The sequence below is a fragment of the Phodopus roborovskii genome, unplaced genomic scaffold (genome assembly GCF_943737965.1).
Source record: "Phodopus roborovskii unplaced genomic scaffold, PHOROB, whole genome shotgun sequence".
In the NCBI taxonomy this organism is placed as follows: Eukaryota; Metazoa; Chordata; class Mammalia; order Rodentia; family Cricetidae; genus Phodopus; species Phodopus roborovskii.
Genome location: NW_026126407.1, coordinates 18,883,491 through 18,907,741, shown reverse-complemented (window position 1 = coordinate 18,907,741; position 24,251 = coordinate 18,883,491). Strand labels below are relative to the sequence as shown.

At 42.2% G+C, this 24,251-nt stretch overlaps 1 protein-coding gene across 1 annotated transcript in view; it reads left to right on the top strand.

Annotated features, from left to right (window-relative positions):
- Positions 1 to 24,251, top strand: part of Specc1 (sperm antigen with calponin homology and coiled-coil domains 1) — a 258,219-nt gene that overhangs the window by 14,188 nt on the left and 219,780 nt on the right. The gene's annotated exons all lie outside the window — the stretch shown is intronic.

Genomic DNA, 24,251 nt, shown 5'->3' with positions numbered 1-24,251 from the left:
GAGAATCTTTGAGATCAAGACCAGCCTGGTCTACAGAGCTACACAGAGAAACCCAGACTCAAGAAACAAAACAAACAAAAAACATCCTTAATAATAATAATAATGTAAAAAAATAAAATGTTTGGATTTTTAATTATTCTGGTTTAAACCCTAGATATTCTGCTAATAAATATGTAATAAACTACTACGTGGTAGGTACTGAGATGAACATGAAGGATAAGACACAAATACTCATAAGCTTAGTGTCTGGACCAGGAGACAGACAGGAGAGCAGTTAGTTACAAAGAGGATGGCAAACCTGGACAGGGTTGACAGGGTGACCACAAGCCTAGAAAGGTAGGAGCTGGGAGCTGGACATGCCACATAACACTCCTGGAAAACTGGTCTGAGTGTGGGGAGGAGCTTGGGGGACAAAGCAAGGTTGGGTTTTTTGTTAGTTTGTTTGTATTTCACCTGTAAGAGTCAGTGTTACTGGATGGCGAGCTCAGGGTTTCTCAGGGGTTTGTGGTCTTGAGGGATATTGGGATAGATGCAACAGGGACAGCGAGTTGTCAAAACATGGGAGTGTGACCAACAGTCCTGACATGGACTCCTGATACTTACATACTGGAGCCTGGCAATGACAGCTCCTTCACAATTGAAATGTGTCAGAGCATAAGAAAATACTCAAGCATTGCAACTAATTTATGATGTAGCAGAAGCCCATAAAAGCAAGATTCAGGCAAAGTTTCCATATGATGTGTGCACCAGGCTCCTGAATGCAAACAGAAAAATGGGTTTAGCAGACTATCAAAAGGAAAGAAACCAGACAACACAAACTTCATCCCAGAAGTGCCAGAATGCCATCATGTTGGGACATATATTAGTTTAACACAGTGTTCTAATAAAGGGAGAACTTTCAGTCGGGGAATTGGTGGCTCACGCTTTTAATCCCAGCACTCGGGAGGCAGAGGCAGGTGTTTGAGGCCAGCCTAGTCTACAGAGCGAGTTCCAGGTCAGGCTCCAAAGCCATACAGAGAAACTCTGTCTCAAAAAACCAAAAATAAATAAATAAAAAATAAAATAAAAAGGGGGAGCTTTCCTAATCATCCCAGGAGGTGCTAGAAGGTTCTGGGTAGAACTTGTCTCGTTTTCGGCATCTGCTTGTAGTGTTCCCTGCCTTTTTACCTTTGATTTCTCATTATTTCCATAATGTTGCACTCTCTGTCCTTGTGCGTCTGTTCTCATTGCCTCTGCGTGGGGTAAGTTATTCTCATCCTCCGGTGTGTTCTCCAATTTCCATAGAAATTTACAGTTATCTCAGTACCCAGTGTAGTCTTTCCACGGCAGCTCAGCCCCGTGGCAGATGCTGGAGACAGAGAGAAGTAAGACAGTGTGCATTGCAAGTCACAAGCTCTGCACCCTCAGGCCCATCCAGTTTTCTGACCCCCACTTTCCCTTTTCTGCTCTTTTCCTATCTTCCCCTGGTTGTCTCTCTTTCTCTCCCCTTTTCCTTTCCTCCTTCCCCACCTCTCCCCTCCTCTTTTCTACAAATATCGTTTTGTAACCTCCTTGTCAACTGCTTGGCCAGGCAGTGAGAGGCACCTGTGGGAGTTTGGAACATACTGGAAGGGAGAGGCCAGAGTATTTCTTTCCTCATTTTTGCTTTGGACATTGGTTCTGGGGTGGTCTCAACTGTAGCTGTCAGACCCTGGCACCATCTCCTCCCCACCCAACCTCCTTTTTTATGAGACAGCAGGCCTGGCATTAACTATTTAGGCCAGGCTGGCCAGAACTTGGAGATCTACCTGCCTCTGCCTCCTTAGTGCTGGGATTAAAGGTGTGGACTGTCACATCTAGTCCTCTCTCCTCTTAACTTTGCCTTTCGCCCTTATGGACATGCAGGCGGTAGAGGGATCCTACTGTGGCTAGTCTCTGGGATAGCTCACCATCCTGCTGGTTTTCTCAGGCCTTCCCCAGCATTGAGATTAGTCATAGTATTAAGTCCCCTCTGCTGAGCTGCTTCTCCTGAATGGCGCTCAAGAGCACCATGTAGACAAAACCCCTCCCTGTGTGCTCAAACTCTCATGGGGAAAAACACATTGGAATGACTATAATTTGTGTCCATCCAATGCTTCTTGTTTCTTCTTTTCTGTGTGCAAACCTATAGGAGTGCATGCATGCACATGTGCTTACTCACACACACAGACACACACGCATACACACTCACACACATGCACACACACATGCATATATACATTCACATGCACACATGTGCATACACACAAACACACACATGCACGCACGCATACATGCATGCACGCACGCGCACACACGCAGAGTCTAGAGTTCATCTCAGGTGTCATTCCTTGGATGCTGTCTACCTTGTTACAATGCCCTCCACCCTCAACTGCTCCATACAAGGTCTCTTACTGGCTGGAGGCTCCTTGATTAGACTAGGCTGGTTGGCTAGTAAGCTCCAGGAATCCTCCTGTCTCCATCTCCCCAACAGTAGAATTACAAACATGTGCCACTATGCTTGACATTAGAAAGAATTTGTTTTAGACTTAATTTGTTTAATGTGGATAAATGTTTTGCCTGTGTGTATATATGCATACCATGTGCATGCCTGGTGCCTGCGAAGGTCAAAAGAAGACATCCAATCCCCCTGGGACCGGTTATGAATGACTGTGAGCCACTGTATGGGTGCTGGGCCCTCTGGAAGAGAAGGACATTCATTCTGTTGATCCATCCACACTGAGCCATCTCTCCTCCAGCCCCGTCCGTACCTTTGGCTTTTGGTGGGAGTTTGGGACTCATACTGGGGTCTTCTTGCTTGCACAGTGAGCATTTTACTCTACGGATTGCCTCCTCAGTGCTCTCTGTGTGAAAGTAGTCTTTACTTAGGGCACAGAAATTGTCCAGAATGAGTTAGTTCCAATGTGGACATGGACATTTACAGATGGATGATGAGGCAATGAGGGAGAAGATTCTATCTCATAGGAAAAATAGGCATTCAAATGACTACAAGCTGTGTCCATCAATGCTCCCTCTCTTTTCTTTTGTGTGTGTGTATGTGCATATGCATATAGTTTACATACATACAAGTAAGGAAAGGGGCCTGGGAATGCCCTTATGGCTCTCAGATGGAGCCAGCGGGCTCACACTTCACATTAGACTTCTGCCTTCCAGAGCTAAGAGAAAAGACATTTTCATTACTCTAGCCACCCAGGATTTGGTACCTTGTGGCAGCCTAGGAAATAGATGCATCCATGACCCCCTCACTTACTCCTTGTTCCATCCCTGTGGATTTCCTTATTCTAGAAGGTTTCTATAAATGGAGTCATGTTTGCATCCTCATCTGACTGGCCTTTTTCTCTTGGTTGAATAATCTCAGGGTTCATCCATTCTGTAGCATGTAGCAGCTTGTCATTGCTTCATGTGGAAAGGCAACAGTCTAGCATCTACCGTAGAGCTATAGCCACAGCCTTGTATGTTAATACACCACATGTTATTTGTCCGTCATCAGTTGGCAGACATTAATAATACCACTGAAAGCACTGGTTCTTAGGTATACATATATTCTAACTTTTCTGAGTTTCTACCTTGAAGTTTGAGAGGCTGGGTCAGATGGGAACTCTGTTTAAATTATTTGAAGACAGGCAGGACGCATTTTCAGTGTGTCTGTATCATTTTACAGTCTCATTAGTGAATGCTGGTTCTGATTCGTGCCTATCTTTGCTGACATGGATATGATCTGACATTTGTAGTTATCCTGGAGGGTGTGTAGTGTTGCAGTCTTGAGGTTTGTTGTTTCCCTTCCTCCCTTATTTGCTACAGAATTGCCATTCCCAGTTAGTCTCTCAGAAACTGGCCAGACCCCACCAAAGGCTAAATGTTATAATTATTTTGTTTCCTTTCTTTCTTAAAGTATTTATTTTTATTTTATGTGTATGGGTGTGTGGTTGGATTTTCTTTTACTCTAACCCACTTTGGAACGCCCAACTGTTGTTGGTTGTTATTTTTTTTTCTTTTACTTTTTTGGGTCTTTGTTCTTTTTACTCTTTTGATCTGTTGGAGGCCCACCACCCAGCTCCCAAATAAATCACACAGAGGCTTATATGAAGGCCCAGCCTTAGCTTGGCGTATTTCTAGCCAGATTTTCATAACTTAAATTATCCCATCTACCTTTTTGCCTCTGGGATTTTAACTTTCTCTTTTTCTGTAAGTCTTATTTCACTCTTACTCTGTGGCTGACTGGCTGGGTGGGTGGCTAGGTGGCTGGCTCCTAATGTCCTCCTCTCCTTGATCTCTTGCTCCTTCATCCTTTTCTTTGCCCCAAGATTTCTCTTTCTATTTATTCTCTCTACCTGCCAGCCCCACCTATCCTTTCTCCTGCTTTGATATTAGCTATTTAGGCAAAGAATCACAGCTTCACAGCGTTAAACAAATGCAACATAAAAGAATGCAACACAACTTTGCATCATTAAAACAAATGTTCCATGGCGTAAACAAATGTAACACACCTTAAAATAATATACCACAACATGGGTGCTTCGCTACATATAAATGCACTACATGCACACAGTGCCCTAGGAGGCCAGAAGAAGGCATCAGATGACCTGGAACTGGAGTTACAGATGGTTACAGCCACTATATGGGTGCTGGGAATTGAACCCTGGTCCTCAGCAAGAGCAAAGGTACTCTTAACTACTAAGCCATCTCTCCAGCCTCTTTGTTTCTTTCTTTTGGGAGGAGGGCTGTTTGAGACCGGGCTTCTCTGTTATTGCTTTGGAGCCTATCCTGGAACTAGCTCTGTAGGCCAGGCTGGCCTCAAACTCACAGAGATCCTCCTGCCTCAGCCTCTTGAGTGCTGGGATTAAAGTTGTTCACCACCAATGCCTGGTTCATTGTTTCTTTTTTTAACGATGGAATTTCATGTAGCTCAGGCTAGCCTCAAACTCATGTAGCCAAGGCTGGCCTTGAACTCCTGTTTTTGTTACAGGCATGTAGGGCATGCTCAGTCTAAGCTGTAAACATTTTAACTCCTTTGAAAGACTGCTTTGAGGTGAGAGCTCTCAGACACTCTGCAGTGAGGCCACCTTCAAAGAATTCTCCTCTTCAGCCATTCCAACATTTATTTTTTCGCTAATGTATATGTTGGTTTTAGGCTTTTATAAATGCCCTTTATAAAGCTGATAAATGTCCCCTTTATTGCTGTTTTTATCAAAGTGTTTCTCATGAATGGGTGTTGGATTTTTGTCAAGTGTATTGTCTTATTAGTGTGTGTGTTAGTTGGGGGTGGGGGACTAATCCAGGTTCTTGTTTATGCCAAGTGCATTCCTTACCACTGGACTACACGGGACTACACCTCTGTGGTCTGTCAAATGGTTTTGTTGTTGTTTGTTTAATTTTTGTTGTTGTTGTTGTTGTTTGACATTAATTGAGGTGATCATCTGGATTACCGTCTTTAACATGATTATATGGTGGATTATACTTATTGACTTTTAAATACTGACCCAACTCTATGTTTCTATAATAAACCCTGTTACATCATAGTATATAATTGTTTTATGTGTTGCTTGCATTTGCTGATATTCTGTTACAGGATTTATGGAATTTCATGTTGTATTTGTGAAGCCTATGGATCTTTTCATTTTTGTATGGTTCTTATTCAGTTCTAGTAGCATGGGACACTAGCTGAATAAAATGAATTGCATGATCCTTTCTCTTCTGTTGTCTCAAGGAGTCTTAGTAGACTGCAAATTCTAGCTTAAATGTGGTAGAATTTCTCAGTGAAACTCTTGGCTCAAAGATTTCTTGAATGGGGAGTTAAAATATTTTCAAGAGTTTAGTGTTCTAATAAAACTATCATTTCTCGGAGTTTTTTTCTTTTCACAGAATACAAAACATCTTGATGTAGTTACAAAAATTGTTTGCTGTTGTTTCTATTTTTTAGGAAAGGACATAATTTCCTAATGTGTCATTTGTAAAAATGTAAGGTTAGTGTTCCTATTTTTGGGCTTTTAAATTACACTCTCAGTGTTTTAGTTATAGGACTTTCCACATGACCTTTTCCCCATTGGGTGAGGTAGTCATTTTTTTTTCCCTGGAATTAGGCCATTTCACCCAAATCATAAAGTTGAGACATGCTGAATGTCTTGCTATATTCTCTCATCTTCTGGTATAGAAGACTTAGTGATGTGCTTCTCTGTTGTAACAGTAACCCTTATCTTTTCTCTTTTAGAGGTTCTTCAACTTTATTAATCTTCAAAGAATTAGCACTTTATCTCATTGATTTTATGTTCTTCAATTTCTTTTATTTATTTTAGTATTTTCTTCCATTTGCTTTGGGTTTACTTTGTTCTTTTTCCCCCCTAGATTCTTCAGTTGGGGGCTGGGGGTTGGGGGCTGGGGGCTGGGGGTTGGGGGCTGGGGGCTGGGGGCTGGGGGCTGGGGTTACTGTTTGAGAAGCTGTCTTTTCTAATGGAAGCATGTCTGTATTGCATATCTCCCTCTGTGCTGTTGCTTTGACTGTGTTCTGCATGTGTTGGTACGAGGTATCTGGAAATTTTCTTTGCAGTCTGTTTTGTTATTCACTTAACTACCCTGCTTTCTTCACGAATAGTGTAGGCTATAGCTAACCATTTTTCATTTTCATCCAGCCTCTGACTGGTGTTTAAACTGAGTTTCTTACATGCATTCTTTTAAAAACAGTTTAGGTTAGCAGCAAGTTCCTCCCAGCATCTTCATTGGTATGTGCCATCACAATTTGTTTTCAGCATCCCCTCTTCCCCAGTGTGCTCCCTGGCACACCCAGCTGCTCCCTTCTCTGCTTTCCTACTATGTAGATCCCATTGTCCTTGCTATTTTATTTCCAACTGCCTTCCAGCGTTCTTCTTTCTCTCATGATCTGCTTTCTAGTTCATACTTTGCAAAAGCACACACACACACACACACACACACACATACAGAATTTAAACTAAGTTTCCACATGTGAGAGAAAATGTGGTTTTCGTTAAAACATGTTTTTAAATCCATTTTGACGATCTCTGTCTTTTTAGGTCATTTCCATGTACATATATTGACAGTTCAGAGCTTGACTCTACTATTTCTTTACATTTTAATATTTGTTTTTAGATTTCTGTTTTATGTCTATTTTCTTTTCCTATGAACTATTTGAGTTTTTTTGTTTGTTTGTTTTGACACAGAGTCTCACTATGTAGCCTGGGCTGGCCTGGAACTCACTATGTAGATCTGCCTGCCTCTGCCTCCTGAGTACTGAGGTTAAAGTTGCTTGGTCCTTGAACATTTTTTAAGTGTTCTGTGTACGGGTGTTTTTGCCTGTATGCAGTGTCTGCGGAGGTCTAATGAGGGCAATGAATCCCCCGGTGCTAGAGTTTCAGAGGGTTGTGAGCCACCATATGGTTGCTGGGAGTCTAACCTGGATCCTCTGGAAAAGCAGTCAGTGTTCTTAGCCATCTGAGCCACCTGGCCAGTCTGTATCTGAGTTACATTTGATGGACCCCTTACACAGCATTAGTAGTAGTAGCTGTGTATATAATCTTTGTACACAATGTATCTTTCCCTGTGTCATCAGTGTAGGAACTTCAGCTCTCTTTACTTTCCCATTTAGAAAGCTATACATATGTTTGGAAGCACATCCGATGGGGTTGTAATTTTTTTTCCCCTTTGAGGATTAAATGCTATTCAGGAATCATGAGCTTAGAGATGGTATTTTGAACACACGTTGTTTTCTGTCACTTCTTCCTCCCGTATACTCTTCCGTGTCTCCTTCCCACTGAGTAGATTTTTCTGTTGCAGTTTTGTTTTGGAGGGGGGCAGTGCATGTGGGGCTACAACTCAGAGTTCCCCACATGCTGCATAAGAACACTACAAGCTCTGCGGCCTCCCCAGAGCCTCCCCCACTTTTTTAGGGAAGGTGTGTTGGCAGCCTGTTCCCTTGTTTTTCCCCTTTCTGAGACAGCCTCGGTTTCCCTTTGAGTCCTAGAGGGTATTTTCACAGGCTCTTAGGGCTCTGGCTTGACAGTGCTTTTATTTCAGTGCTTGAAAAATGCTGCCAGCCTGCAGTTCCTGTTGGCTGGCGTGAAAGCATCGTTTTTCCCTGTGGGCAATGCAGGGCTTTGCCTCCCTGCTTCCATTTTTCCCTTTTCTGTTTTAGTCATCTCTGATGTATCTTGTGGTGGACCTCTTTGGCCTTCTGCCTTGTGCTTCAGCAATTTGAGGTATAGGTTTATCTCTTTTGCCAAACTTGGGGTATTTTCAGTTACTGTATTCTGGGTTTCTAAGGGCTCTGCCCTTCTTGTCTCCTCTTTCTTGGCCCCCTGATTTCAAGTGTTACAGCCTTAGTCTGGTCCCACCTGTCCTTGAGGCTGTCCCTTCCCACCTCCTTGTCCCCCTTCTTCAAAAGCCTCTGCTGCTCATAGTGTGTGGGAGACATATGTTCAAGTTCAGTGATCTTTCCCTGTAGCTCCTCCATTCTGTATGTAGCTCATCCTTAGAATCTGGTTCCTGCATTCCTCAATGATAAGATTTTCATTTTAAAATTCATGTCTTCCATTTCTTTGTCAAGACTGTCTTTCATTTGTTTGAGTTTTTCATTTGTTGAGACATTTGTTTCGTTTCTTCATAGTGATTGACTTACCTCCTTTGTGCTGTCTGAACAAATGGGAGGGCAGATAAATGCTTTTCTTTGCCAGGTGCTGCGGGCACAGGCTTAGAATCCCAGCTACTCTGGAGGCTGAAGCAGGAGAATCACAGGTTCAAGACTGGCTTAGGCTACATGATGAGACCCTGTTTCATGCTGTTTTTTTTTAAGTTCTTTTATAAAGTTGCAAGACATGTACCATAAAATTGTAGCTGTAAAATAGTAATACATGGCTGTTATAAAACTATGCATGTTCAAAAGGAACACAGGAAAGGCAGTTCATCTTCTGCCCTGTTGGTCAGCCCTTCGTACACACTCCTGGGAAGTGTGAGGAGATGAGTAGAATTGCTGTGTGAAAGGGAAGCATTGCATACTTCACAGATAAAGGCTGCAGCCCAGAGTATAAACTGCTATCGAGAAACGAGAGGTGAGCTTCCATGAACCTTCACTAGCCTGGATCAGGATGCAGCCAACTGTTAGCCTTTTTGTCATCCATCGGGTAGAATGATGCGATAATTTGTTGTCCTATATTAATAATGAGTTGGAAAGTATATGCGTTGGAGAGCCATTTGTCTTTTCTGTGACTTGTCCATTTGTTAACTTCACAGTTTCCTGTGTTTGTTGGTGCTCTTCCTATAGAGGGAATTGGTTCTTAGTCTGGAGGTGAGTGAACAGTGTTTGTCCCCTGCCTCCTCTTGTCCTACTGTGATCATTTGACTTTGTTTAGACTTCTGAGTTTTCACAGTAGAATAGACTTCTCCGACTCTGGTCCTCTGGTAGTTCTGCACTTTCTCTTCTCTTTTTCAGTGTCTGGTACTGTTTGAGTCAGCTTGATGAAAGAGGCATAGCCATGCTTCTTCTGGAAGCCTGTCCTCTCTGCACCAGTTACTGCTGCTTTTGGAATGTCAGCTTTTGTTGTTTGTTTGGTTTTGTTTTTCAAGACAGGGTTTCTCTGTGTAGTCCTGACTGCCCTGGAATTCACTTTGTAGACCAGGTTGGCCTTGAACTCACAGAGATCCACCTGCCTCTGCCCCCTGAGTGCTGGGATTAAAGGCATGGGCTACCACCACCAGGCTGGAATGTCAGTTTTTAACACAGTCTAAATTCCTCTCTGTGCTCACATCTAATTCTTGACCTAACCCACACTTATTTGTAAGTTTGTTCACCAGTGATCTGTCCACTCATACACTGATATTAAATGTCTTTTATACTTAGATTAACTTTCTTGAGGGACAGTGCTGAGGGTGACTATTAGGACCTCACATATGCTAGGCAAATACTTCACCACTGAGCTATGCCCCACCCTAAGATTAAAATCAGCTCATTTTGAAGAAAAGCCATGTTGGAAGGTTTTAGTAATATCTTCATGGTGAGATGTTCTAGAATCTTCACTTGGGGAGTCTGCTACTGGTTGTTAGGAGATGTTGGAACACCTACCTGCATTGAGTCCACTGTGCTGACAGAAGTATTGTTGGCTGTCTAGGGTACATTCTCTTGTCCTGGAACCACAGTGGCATAGGATGGGATTGCAGGTGAGATTGGAAAAGGAAACCAGCATGGCTGTTGTCTTGCAAATACTGACATTAACTGACCCAACTTAGGCTCATGTCTGATAGCTTCACCTTCCAAACATCCTCCTTCAGTTAACTAAGCAGCCATGAGTATTCTCCAGAAAAGAATTACACAAAAATTTAAACCAGGGTATGGACATGAATGACTGGTAAAGGACTTGAGAGCTGTAGAAGGCCATTTTCATTGTTGCAGTCCTGCATCTTTGCTAGCATGCTCTGCTGGAGATCTTGTAAATGGCATACGTGGAAAAAAAAAGAAGCACATATTGCCCCAAATAAGCAATAGGTTATTTCTATTTTGTTTTGGTTTTTGAGACAGGGTCTCATTATGTATTCCTGACTGGCCTGGAACTTGTAGACCAGTATGAACTTGAACCCACAGAGATCCACCTGCCTCTGCTTCAGGAATGCTGGGATTAAAGGGGTATGCCACCATGCCTGGCCATGCCTATTTCTTAAGTTCTATTTTGCACTTATCAGCTACTTTATTTTTGACTGTGATGTTTATATGAACATTTATTTCAGTGCTTTTTTTTTTTTTTTTTTTGGTTTTGGGTTTTTTTTTTTTTTTTTTGAGACAAGGTTTCTCTGTGTAGCTTTGGAGCCTGTCCTGGAACTCGATCTGTAGACTAGGCTGGTCTCAAACTAACTCACAAAGATTCGCCTGCCTCTGCCTCACAAGTGCTGGGATTAAAGGCATGAACCACCAACGCCTGGCTTGTTTCAGTGCTTTTTCCCTTTTGTTATTTCTATTCATTTAATTCAGCAAATATAAACTGATACCTTCCACATGATAAGCAGTGTTCTAGGTTCTGATTTGTGCTGGAGAACAAGACAGGTCAGAGAAGGGGCATGCTCTCTCTGAACTATAATCTCAGGCTGTAATCAGTGCTGTGGATGGAGAAATGTGATGTTGGAGTGCCCTGGGTCAAGTCTAGTAAGAAGTTGATATAGTTAATAATCAACTTTAGTTAGCACTACACATTATCATCAAGAGTTCCTGGGGAGAAATAAAAAGCATGGATCTTATTTACCCAAGAGCCTGTGATCGCAGGTTATCTGCATGCGAGCTGTGTGGCCTTCAGCAGATTGCTAACCTCTTGGATCTCAATAGCCCAGAGCGGGGCAGAAATCATATGTAGTTCACAATGGCTTGTTAAGAATTCAATGTGGGGGTGCTGGAGAGATGGCTCAGAGGTTAAGGGAACTGGCTGCTCTTCCAGAGGTCCCGAGTTCAATTCCCAGCAACCACATGGTGGCTCACAACCATCTGTAATGAGATCTGGTGCCCTCTTCTGGTGTGCAGGCAGACGTGGAGACAGAACACTATATACATAATAAATCAATACATCTTTAAAAAAAAGATTTCAATGTGAGTACCAGAGAGATGGCTCAATGGTTACAAGCACCTTCCACCATGCCTGGCCACCTGATCTGATTTTGACTCCCAGACACACATGATGGAGGGGAACTAATTCCTCTGTCACCGCATGTGCACAGTGGCATGAGTGTACCCTCTCATATCCCCCACAAGTAAATGTAAAGACTGAATATTATTTCTAAAAATAATTAGATGTGGCTACACAAGGAAAAAAACCCAGAAAACTGTTAGATCTAATAGTTTGTTTTTATTATAGCATTATTAGCTTAATCACTTTATTCATTAAAACTTTAAAATAACTTCTCCATGATCTCTACATGTTTAATATCGTGTGGCTAATAAGATGTGATATTTCAAAGACAGTTCCTTTAAACAGCTGTTGATGCCTCTTGTCACCATGGTAACTGCTAAGATGGGGAACTGCTGGTATGAGCAATTTTGTTTCCGTGAATTGTCATAGTTTGATGTTCATGTCTTGATGGCCAGATTTTGTTGCAGTTGTGCATAGCAGAGAGGTGCTATATTATACCAAATGGTGTTAGAGCAAACTTCAGTAGATTTGGAAGGTCATCTAAGTGCATTTATGTGCATGCAGGCAAGATGCCCATACTCAGAAGATACAAGTAAACAAATCTAAACAAAATAAAAAGTAGTAGCAGGCACTTGGCCAATTATGGCATCGAGACTTCCTCTGCTCATGTAGATCATTGTCTCTGGGGAGTGAAGTGCCAGTCAGGAAGACAGACATTCATTCTAGCCAACCCAATAGAGAGGTTTCCTGGCTGCTGCATTAGTTAGGGTTCTCCAGAGGAACAGAACCAACAGCATGTACACACACTGAGAGGCACACATGTGTGCATGCATGTGCGTGCATACACACACACACACACACACACACACACACACACACACACACACACACTTTATTAAGTCAGCTTTCCCTGAAATAGTAGTAACATCTACTTCACCTGGAAGACCAAGAACCCAGTTATTTCCCAGACCATGGGTGAGGTGTCTCAGCAATTGGAGGTCCCACAGGGGCTGGAGAAGCTGAGAACTAAGAGCTCAGTCCATGGACCTGGGTACCTCAGCATTCCTGGTCTGGCAGCTGAAAAACTTGGGGGGCTCCTAAGAGCCATTGGTCCTCAGCCAGTAGTGCAAGCCTGGTTCGTCTGTCACTAAATGAAAGTCAAGTGAACAAAAGATAGTCATCTTCCTTTTAGCCCTTCTTGAGTGGCCAGAAGGTACCACTCACACTTGGGTGGGTCTCCCCACATTAATCAAGGCAAAAGGACAATTCTTTAATTGAGGATCCCTATCCTCAATTATAGCACGTTGACATTAACACCAACTTTCACAGCCGGGACAGGATCTCCCAGCAGCCAGTACGCCCTATGGGCATGTGAGCTTGGATTGATCCTGCAGCTCCAAATGAGGCCCTGAGTATAATATCATGGGAAAACCCTGAACTTGACCCAGTCAGCAAAGCCTCTCCTGGAAGTCTGACCACAGAAACTGTGAGATGATGTATATTTTGTTTTAAGCTGTTAAAAGTTGTGAGCGATTTGTTACGCAGCAGTAGATAACCACTGCATTTGACCGACAAACCTGGTTTTCCCAACCCACTGAATTGCATTTAGACTGCTTGATTTTTTCCTGCACAGTATCCAACCTGTGGCCAGCCCTGCTGCCTCCAGGAGGATCTGTTAATTTGGCTTGAATCTGCCTTTAGAGAACCACTCTTTCACCAAAACCTGAAACTGCGTTTGAGGCTTGTGAGGGCAGTGGCTTTGTCTCGAGGACAGAAATGCCCATCTCTTCTGACCAGGGCCTCCTGACATGGTGGATGAATGAGGTTTCTGCTTCCCTTCCCCACAGGGAACTGTGTGGCGGGGAGCTGTGCTGGGGTTGGCTTCTTTCCGTGTCTCTGGTCTTTTCCCAGGCACTCATCTGTTGTCTGGTTATTATCATCTAATTTCCAAGGCTCTTCTGCTCTTCCTTTCTCCAGAACAAAATTTGCTTTTTTTGTCATTCTGGCTTTTTCAGCAGGTCACAAGGAGGCAGCTTTTAGGGTGCTCCCCTTTTCAATATTTACTATCATACTACAATGCCAGAAACAAACATGGCCAAGAAAAATGTATTGCCTTCAGGGGCAAGGAAGAACACAGGAGTTATTTCCAAAGCAATGTTCTCAAACCAAGGACATGTGAGTTTTTTTTTTTTTTTGAAGGAACTACACATGTTCATATAGGAAAGCGGTCTAGGGGCAGGAACATGCCTGCACATACTCAGTGTAATATATAAATGATTGCATAGTCATTTTAAGGTCATAGTTCAAGAAGGCAAGATGGCAGATTAGGTTAGTGACATGTCTGAAAGGTTAAAATGGTGGAAAAGAACATTTCTGGGCATTCTTAGCTCCAGTGGTAGAGATGATAGTGGAATGCCTCTGGGCGTGGTCACTCTTCTCTGAGAGGTGTCAGATGAAACAAAAGGGAAAGTTTTAAATGTATGCTAGCATAAGAATTTTCTCCTACAGGTGTTTGCCTCACTTAGCAGCTTCCAGTACTTTGGTGTGTGGCTTGGAGATACACAGAGATGTATCCCTGTTTTAGTAACAACTGATTGAAGGAGTGAGTATGTGTGTGCGCTGCAAGTGCGTGCATGCATGCGTGTGTGTTCACGGGATTTATTAGGTTGGCATACAGGATGTGGTCCAGGTAATCTAACAATGGTTGTCTCATACTGGAGGGGGTGGGGGGCAGAGAATCTGGCAGTTTCTCATTCCATGGGCTGGCTGTCTCAGTAGTACCATTCTGCCACTGAAGGTGTGGAGGATTCCTGGAGAGCCGCTGGTTTTCCATCTACTTTGGGATCCTGCAGAAACTGGCTCTACTATCAAATGAATGCTGCAGCATCAGGAGAGATGAACTTACCCTGAGGGTGAGGCAAGCAGGCAAAAAGCAGTTTCCTTCTTCCATGTCCTGTTATCTGAGGGCCATCAGAAGGTGCCAACCACATTAGGGTGGGTCTTCCTGCTTCAGATAATCCGACCAAGAAAATATCTCACTGGAGTGTCCAATGGTTTGTATTTTAGTTGATTCTAGATACAATCAAATTGACAACCAAGATCAGCCACCACAACCTTCCTGGTACACATTTGAGTTCTAGTCAATAGTGATCTTCCACATGGTAAGAAATGTAGTTTCAGTTCTCTCAATTTGACTTTGTACATTGTCAAATCACATTGAAGTCTTTCTCTCTTTCTCTCTCTCTCTTCTTTCTTTTTTTTTTTTTCTTTTTTTTTTTTTTTTTTTTTTTTTGAGTCAGGGCTTATCCTGGAACTCTTTGTAGACCAGGCTGGTCTCAAACACGGAGGTCTGCCTGCCTCTGTCTCCCAAGTGCTGGGATTAAAGGAATGTGTCAACATGCCCAGCCACATTGTAGTCTTTCTGAACTGATGTTGTACTGCAAAATTAAGAGTTGGAAACAATGGACTTTAATAAACATGAACATAAGCTCATATGTACTATGACCATATTGTTTTAACCTAGCTGTACACAAATGAATGATATTTGTAATATGACTTTAAACATAATGGTTATAGTTAGAGTACAGATAGTTCAATGGTTAAAAGCATTCTGTTCTTGCAGAGGACTTGGGTTCAGTTCCCAGTAATGACAATGGACTGCTCACAACTGTCTGTAATTCCAGTCCTGACACTGGTCTTCTGGATTCTGTACATGGTATTCTCTCTCTCTCTCTCTCTCTCTCTCTCTCTCTCTCTGCAGGATCTTATTTTGTAACCCAAGCTGTTCTGGAACTCTGTATGCAGCCCAAGATGGCTCAAACTCATGGGAACCCTGATGCCTTAGCTTTCTGAATGCTAGGTTTATAGGTGTGCCTGGCTTAGTTCCCATTTTTGTTAACATTGCTATTTCTTTTTAAAATATTAACCCATACTTAAAGTATGTTATTACTTTAGGTCAAGCTTGTTGACTATTAGCTGAGCATGTCTCCGTATACTTAGTAACTGTACTTTTTTGTTTATATATATATATATATATATATATATATATATATATATATCCTTTGCCTTTTTTTTCCTGTTGGACTGTTTCTTTTTGAGTTAATTTTAGTCATCTATGTTTTCAATGAAAATGATCAGTATTGCTTGATTTAAAATCCATGTTTATAATTATGCCCTCTTTCATGTTTCTAATTTGGGCATTTTCTTTTTCTTTTTCTCCCTCAATTAGATTTTTGAGAGGTAATCCTTTTGAAGCAGCCTGTGCTTCTATTAATCTCCAAGACTGTTTTTAAAATCTCATTGTTTATTAAATTAATTACTGCCTGCATCCTTGTGCGGCTCTGTTCCTTTCTGTGGTTTCTAAAGTCCTTTCTGCACGTTGACAGGTGGCAGCAAGGTGACAGTGGTAATGGGACTTGGCAAGAAAAGCAGCAGGAGGGCAGAGGAAGGCATCACAGATCCTGGATCTAGAAGCCAGGAAGCCTGATGGATGGTCACATGACTGAGGCTGGGATGTTCTAGCTTGCACCCTCCCCAGATTAGTTCAACATTTAAAAAAAAAAAAAAAAAAAAGCGAAAACACAAATCTGTGTGGCCTGGGACATGAGCTTAGTGTTGGTGGCAGGTGTTGCGTGTCAGCAGAAGCAGAGTGTGGCCCCTGCTGGGTGGGAGGACAGCAGCAAGGCCTATCCTTGGCACCAAACACATTTCTCTCCATGTGAACTTGGAAGGTAGTCGTGATACATGACCTCAGTGTGTGAATTCATCTGGTGTTACAGTGGTGCTTCTAAAAGATGCAAACCTCCCAACACATTGGGACTTGTCAGTAGACATACTTCTTGTTCCTAGTCATGTATTTATAAGAGAGCCTTGCCTGCACAATGAACTACGTCTCTTAGCTCTTAAGACGTCGGCTTCGCTAGCCATCCCTTGCCCTGTATGGAGTGCTTCCCTCTGTAATTAGTTCTCTCTGTGTAATTTCGTACCATGAAATGTGATGCTTTAGAACAAAATTAAAGTGATCTGAAGAGATATTTTGGTTCACATAGCAGTCAAGTTTCTCTTAGTAGAACAAGTGTTTGTAGAGAGACATTACAGATATCACAAAGAGCAGTATTGCTATAATTGGATCTTTAAGTGTCCCCTAAAGTCTCTTGTGTTGAAGGCTGTGACCAGGACAGTTAGGAAAGGGGGAACCCAGAGATAGGACCCACTGGGAAGTCTTTTAGTCAGTGGGTATGCTCTAGAGAAGAGTAGTGAAACCATAGCTCCCACTCTTTCTCCATTTTGCACTTTGGCTGTGAGGGAAGTAGCAGTACCCTGCTGCTTTGTCACAGGCTGGGAAGCCATGGGTCTACTGGCACTGGCAGAAGCCTCCAAAGGTAAACCTTTCTCTACTTTAAGTTGATTATCTCAGATATTTTGATATGGTAACATTAAGTTGGTGCACAAGTGTCATCCCAAGCTCTGCAAGTTTCCAGGTTTCATTTAGTGATCATTATGATCCCCTAACCACCATCTGTTAGTAAACACTGGGTCCATTACTGATGAGATAAAACCTAGCAACTCATGAAGGTTTGTCTTTTTAAAAAATATATGTTTTTAGATTTATTTATTATGTATATAGTGTGCTACCTATACATCTGCCTACAGGCCAGAAAAGAGTACCAGATCTCACTACCGATGGTTGTGAGCTGAGCCACTATGTGGTTGCTGGGAATTAAACTGGACCTATGGAGGAGTAGCCAGTGTTCTTAAACAGTGAACCATCTCGCCAGCCCAGCAACTCATGAAGTTTTTAACACTGTCCCCGCCCCAAACTCCAAATTGCCTGGCCATCCCCTATCATCACATTCTTCTTGATTCCCCTCTACTGTCACGAATAAATCTCCAGGACACTTTTTCTGTCTTTGTAAAATTAGCCCAACATCTGCCTAACACTCATTCAGAATCACTTTGGTTTGTCCTAGTTATTTTTAGGGTTGATAAATTTATTTTCCAGCAGCAAAACAGAACATTTTTTAAAGGTTTGGTTTGGGCAAAGATCTAAGGGATTCTTGTCCTTCGGGACATGAACGTAGCCCAGGTGAAGGTTCCTTCAGCTGTAGGGTGTGCCTGGGCTTGGCCTCATGGATTCCTCTGAGTGCATGCTAATCAGCCTCTTTACTCTGTTGTTCAGGAATCCAGAAAATGATTGCAGGGCTTGCAGAGGAAATCAACTGCTGCTACAATTAAGAAAGCCTTTCTCAGTCTGGCTGAGCTTTCTGCAGTGTAAGCCATGGAGTTGTACAATTAGCATCTGATGCTGCTGAGTACATGAGCAACAGCATGCTTCAAGTATAGCTTTTACTGTTACAAAACTGTCGGCCCTCCTGAACACTTGTATCTATATTGTAGTTTAGAAGTCCAATTGTTAATCAAGTGACAGTTAAAATATTAATATCCACTATTTACCAATGCATTATTTTAAATCAGATGACCATGCATACTGTCTTCTTTGAAGAAATTTTTGACAAAAGCAATAATATCTGTCACCTGTCGATTTTTTTTGTTCAAAAAGAAGCAGTTGTGAGACATGGTAGCCCATGCCTTTAATCCCAGCATGCAGGAGACAGAGGCAGGTGGATCTCTGAGTTTGAGGCCAGCATGGTCTACAGAGTGAGTTGTTAGGACAGTCAGGATTAAATTGAGAAACCCTGTCTCAAAAAACTAAAGGAAAGAGAATGAAAGAGAGAAAGAGAGAGAGAGAGAGAGAGAGAGAGAGAGAGAGAGAGAGGAAGAAAGGAAGGAAGGAAGGAAGGGAGAGAGAAAGCAGAAGCAGTTATGTTATGTAGGTAAAAAGTACATGAATGAATGTTATTTTATACTGACCCCCCCCCCAAATTTTCAAATATTTGCTGTAGTGTAGAACAATTTAAAAATAAAGGAACTTAAAATTTTCTGTCATCTTAATAGTCAGTGAAAATTATTCTTAATAAACATAAATATAGGCTCTTACCACTTATGATCTGTATTTTCCAAAAATATACAGTAATTGTTCTATATCATAGACTATTCCCATATTATCTTTTAAATTAAGATATAATCCACTTGTCATGTAATTCATACTTTAAAGTCTTCCTTTTTATTTTTTTAAATTAGAGCGGTCCTGTGATGTACTACAGAGCAGGTCTGTGCAGGAATTGTGTGCTGTCCACACAGACAGGCTTTAGTTACACTCTGCTGCTAGTAGAACAGTTCCATATCTGTGTTGTACATGGCAGATTACTATGTCTCTAACACTCCAGAGCTGGAGACCCCTTCTGGTGTCTGTGGGTACCACACACACACAATGCACAGACACATTTGCCAGCAAAACACCCATGCACATAGAAAAGTAAAATGGATGTTGTCTTGTTGTTTTTTTAAGTTCATCATTCAGAGCATAATTGAGGTGCCTGTCTTCAGGGACATTTCCAAAGCAAGTGTCTTCAGCCTTTGATGTGCTTCCCCAGCTCTGTGTGTAGCTGCATTGCTGTGTGAGTTGTGCTATCCATGGGAGGTGGTCAGGAATCCATCTCAGAAGTCCAGAAGGACCCAGATTTGACCTACCTATCAACCTCCAACAGAGCGCCCAATACTGGATTTAAAAGAAAGGAAGAAAGAAAGATTTTCTTTATGTAGCCCTGGCTATCCTGGAATTTTATATTAGACCAGGCTAGCCTGTACCTCACATAGATCCTCTTGTTTCATAACACAATGTCTATCCATTTACCTTACTTTTTCAAGTTTAATTTTAAAAACATTTATTTTATGTGAGTATGTATATGTGTAGGCAGATATCCGCACACCAGAGGATAACCCGTGGGGATTGGTGCTGTCCTTCTACCAAATGGGTTCTGGGAACTGAACTCATTCGGTCAGGCAGACTTTAAAACCATGAATGCTAAGTCATCTTGCTGGCCCACCCTTTTAGGTTCTTCAGTGATGCTTTGTAGTTGGCAGTGAACACGTCTTCTACTTATTTACTTGTAAAAACTTTTGCATTTTTAATGCATGTATGTGTGTTTACATGTAAATGTTCATGTGTGAGTGAGTACACATGCTTATGTATGGTGTGTACACAGGGATGTGGAAGCCAGGGGAAAACTTTGGGTTTTATCTCCACGTTCACCTCTCTGAGACAGGGTCTCTCCTTGGTCCAGAGTTCACCAGGTAGGCTGGACTAGCTGGCCAGCAAGCCTCAGGGATCCTCCCGTCTCTGCCTCTCTAGTGCTCGAGTTACAAGCATGAGACAGCACGCCTGGTATGTATACATTGGCTCTGGGGATGACAGCTCGGGTCCTCATTCTTGGGAGGCAAACACTTTACTGTGGAGCTGTTGCTGCAAATGGGATTATTTTCTGGGTGTATTAGGAGTTACTCCTGCAAGCATATAAAAACGCAACTGATTTTGTGCCTTCATTTTGTTTTTGTTTTTTTGATTTTTTTTTCTTTTTTGTGAATTTTCTGGGTCTTTCATTAGCCTTGGAGCTGTAGATGTCCCCTTTAAATTGTAGATATCCCCTTCTATATCTTTCAAGGTCTCATTATGTTAATAGAAATGGTTTTACCTTTCTAATCATCTCAGTGCCCTCTCTTTCCTTCTCTTGCCTAAATTCCCTGACTAAAGACTCCTATACAGTGTTGAGTAGAAGTTGGGAGAGCAGTGAAATTTGGTCTTGTTTCTGGCCTCCAGAGAAAGATTTCAGACTTTCACATTACATATAATATTTGTGGTGGGCATTTTGTAGTTGCCCTTTGTTGTGTTGAGGAAATTCCATTTTATTCCTAGTGGTTAAATTTTTTTTAATCATAAAAGTCTCTTGGGTTTTGTCAAATGTTTCTTCTACATTTGTTGAACTGGTTGTGTGGGTTTTCTCTTTTATTCTCTTAATGTGAATTTTGTTGTCTGATTTTCATTTGTAATATCAATCTAAAATTGCTGGTATAAATCTCCTTTGGTCGTGGCATAACATCATTTGTATATTTGCTAGATTTAATTTGTTCTTGTTTTGTTAAAAAGCCTTTTGCTGTTTGGATTCATCTTTAAGGACTGGACTTACGGCCTGGGATGCCTGGTGTTTTAGTTAGGGTTTCTGTTGCTATGAAGAGACACCGTAATCATGGCAAATCTTAGAAAGGAAAATCATTTGATTTAGATGGCTTAAGTTGTCAGAGGTTTAGTCCATTGTCATCATGGTGCTACATGGTGGCGTGCAGGCAGACATTGTGCTGGAGAAGGAGCTGAGAGTCCTACATCTTGACTTGAAGGCAACAAGAGGTGGTTTGAAACACTAGGCATGGCTTGAGCATATAAGAGACCTCAAAGCCCACCTCCACAGTGACACACTTCCTCCAACAAGGCCATATTTACTCCAACAAAGCCCTGCCACCCAATAGCGCCACTCATTTTGGGGGCAATTTTCTTTCAAACCACCATGTGGCAATCCCTGACCCCCCCCAAATCTTGTAGTTATATCATAAAGCAAAAGTGCATTTAGTTCAAATCCAAAAGTCCCCATAGTTCATAACAGTTTCAAATTCATTTAAAAGTCTAACGTTCAAAGTCTCTTCAGAGATTCCTGCAATCTCTTAACTAAAATCCCCTTTTATAATCAAAATAAAAAAAAAGCAGATCACATACTTTCAACATATAATGGCACAGAATATATATTACCATTCCAAAATATACAGAAGGGAGCATAGTGAGGAAATTCTGGACCAAGAAAGGCTGAAAACCAGCTGGGCAAACTCCAGACTCTGCATCTCCAGGTTTGATGTCAAAGCGCCCTCCAGATTTCCAACTCCTTCCAGCTTTGCTGACGACAGCATACTTCTTTCCCTGTTAGCAGCTCTCCTCTGCAGGTATTCCATTACTCTGGGATCACCAACATCTTGGGGTCTCTAAGGCAACCAAGGCTTCACCTTCACAGCTTCACTAAATGGCCTCTCTAGGCCTCTACTCAGGGACACACCTGATATATGGCCTCAGCAGCTTTCCTTAGTCATGGAGGAAGGAATGCCTTTCTTCTATCCTCGAAATCTGAACCATGTGGCTGAGGATGCCAAGTTTTGCTTCTTGCTAGGACTGGGACATAGCCCCCTCGTTCAATTACATCTTTGCCAGCTTTCTGTTCTCAGTAGTTTCCTTCACTACCTAAACTTGGCTATTATGGAACTCTCTAGTCCAGGCTGACCTCAAACTCAGAGATCCACCAGTCTCTGCCTTCCCAGTAGTGGGATTAAAGGCATGCACCATCACACTGGGCTCTAAGATTTTCTTTAATTCCTTTTCACAAGTTGGAAGCTTAGCTGGGTGGGATCTTGCCCTGAGATGACCACTCCCTTTAGTCCATGTCTTCATCTGTTAATCTCCTTGAACACAGGATTTAGCTCCATTCCACTTAACTCCATTCCTAGTACTCCATTTCTCCTCAAATTGTTCTAAATTTTGTAATTTCCTTTGCTCAGCTTGCTCCTTTTCATTATAAATCTTCATTTAGAGTTGCCACTAATAACCACAGACAGTCTATACTAGGTTTTTTTGAGATTTCCTCCGCCAACGGAATTAATCTAAAACCCTTCACTTTAGCTTCAGGCAGACTCTTCAGACAAGGGCCAAAAGCAGCCATATTCAACACCAAACACAAGAATGATCTCTAGGCAACATTCTAAAGTTCTTCTCCTCTGAAACCTCTGGAGCTAGTCCCCACAGTTCAAATCATCCTCATCACCCCTGTCTTCCATCTTCCTACGAGGATGTCCCAATAAGCAGCACTTAAAGTGTTCAAAGGCTTTTCTAATTCACAGTCCCAAGGTTCATATTCCTTCAGACAAAATCATGGTCAGGGCTATCACAGCAACACCCCAGTCCCTGGTACCAACTTCTGTTTTAGAGATTCTGTTGTCTTGAAGAGACACCCTGGTCGGGGTAATGTTTATGAAGGGAAAATATTTAATTGGGGTGGCTTACATTTTCAGTTATCATCATGGTGGCATGCAGCCAGACATGGTGCTGGAGAAGGAGCAGAGAATCCTGTACTTTGACTCACAAGCAACAGGAAGTGGTCTGAAACTTAGAGGTATGAGACCTCTAAGCCCACCTCCACAGGGACACACTTCCTCCAACGAGGTCACACCTACTCCAACAAAGCCATACCTCCTAATAGTGCCACTCCCTTTGGGGACCATTTTCTTTCAAACTACCACACCAAGTAAATGTCCTACCACTGAGCTGTGTTCCCAGCCATTATATTTGGATCTTAAATGACCCTCAAAATCTCACATGTCAAAAGCTTTGTCTCTAATGCAAAAGTATTCAAAGATGGGAACTCTGGGAGTTTATTGCTCTGACCTTATGGGAGGATTAATTGATTGGCACTTTGATGACTGAAGAGGTTCTGGTAAATAGTGGAAATATAGGAAGTGGATTCTCATTGGAAAAATTAGGTTATTAACAGCACTCTCTTTTCTTTAAAAAATTATTATTTGTAAATGTGTATATGTATGTGTGTGAGTGGTATATTTATGTGTATGAGTTTATGTGTATATAAGTGTGTATGTGTGAATATATATGTGTACAAGTGTGTGTATGTGTACAAGTGTGTGTGCATGAGTGTGTGTATATGTGTGTATGTGTGAGTGTGTATATATGTGTGTGCAAGTGTGTGTATATGTGTGTATATTTGTGCAAGTGTGTGAGTGTGTATGTGTGCGAGTGTGAGTATAATATATACTCACTCATATATATATGTGAGTGTATGTGTGTGAGTGTGCATGTATGTGTGTATGTGTGTGTGAGAGAGAGAGAGAGAGAGTGCATGCTAAGCTGCTGGAGGGGATGAAAATCAGAAGACAATGCTGTAGATTTGGTTCTTTCCACTTTCATGTGTGCATAAGAAACATGTACAGGAAAATCTGTGATGGTAAACACCAAGGAAAATTAGGTAGCCTGGGAAAATTAGGTAGAACCCACTATAAATAAAATGTGAGAACAGTGACAAGATGGACAAACATACATGGTTCAGTTTTCTGCTGGTGCATGCAGGCTCACAGTCATCTCCTCAGTGTGAAGTGTCCTCCATAGGCCTGTGTGTTTGAGCACATGGTCCCCAGCTGGTGGCGATGCTTTGGGATGGTGTGAAACCTTTGGGCATGGAACCGGAGTGGAGTCACTGGAGGTGGGTCACTGAAAGTTACACTGGACTCTGGTTCCAGTTGGAGTTTCTCCAACGCTTGGTCCTTATCATATGGGGAAGTAGCTGTGAGCTCCTACTGCACCCACCTTTGCTGAACTGAGACCCTCTCAAAACTGAGCTAAATCAAGGCCTTCCTCCTTGAAGCCACTCTGTCAGGCCTATTTATTTAGGATGAAAAAAGAAATCACAACACATTACTGAAGGCCCAGGAGTTAAGAGGCCTCAGAGATCTTTCAGTTGGCTCTCAGAAGCAGCCCTGCTTCTGAGCTTCCTGGTTCCCAACTTCCCCTCAATCTAGAACTCTACAGCCAGCAGCATTGGTGGGGGCCCTGCAGCTTGAGGCCAGACTAGCTCTTTCTTTTGGTTAGATATCTCAGGGTGTTTGTATTTGTGTCCCATGTGG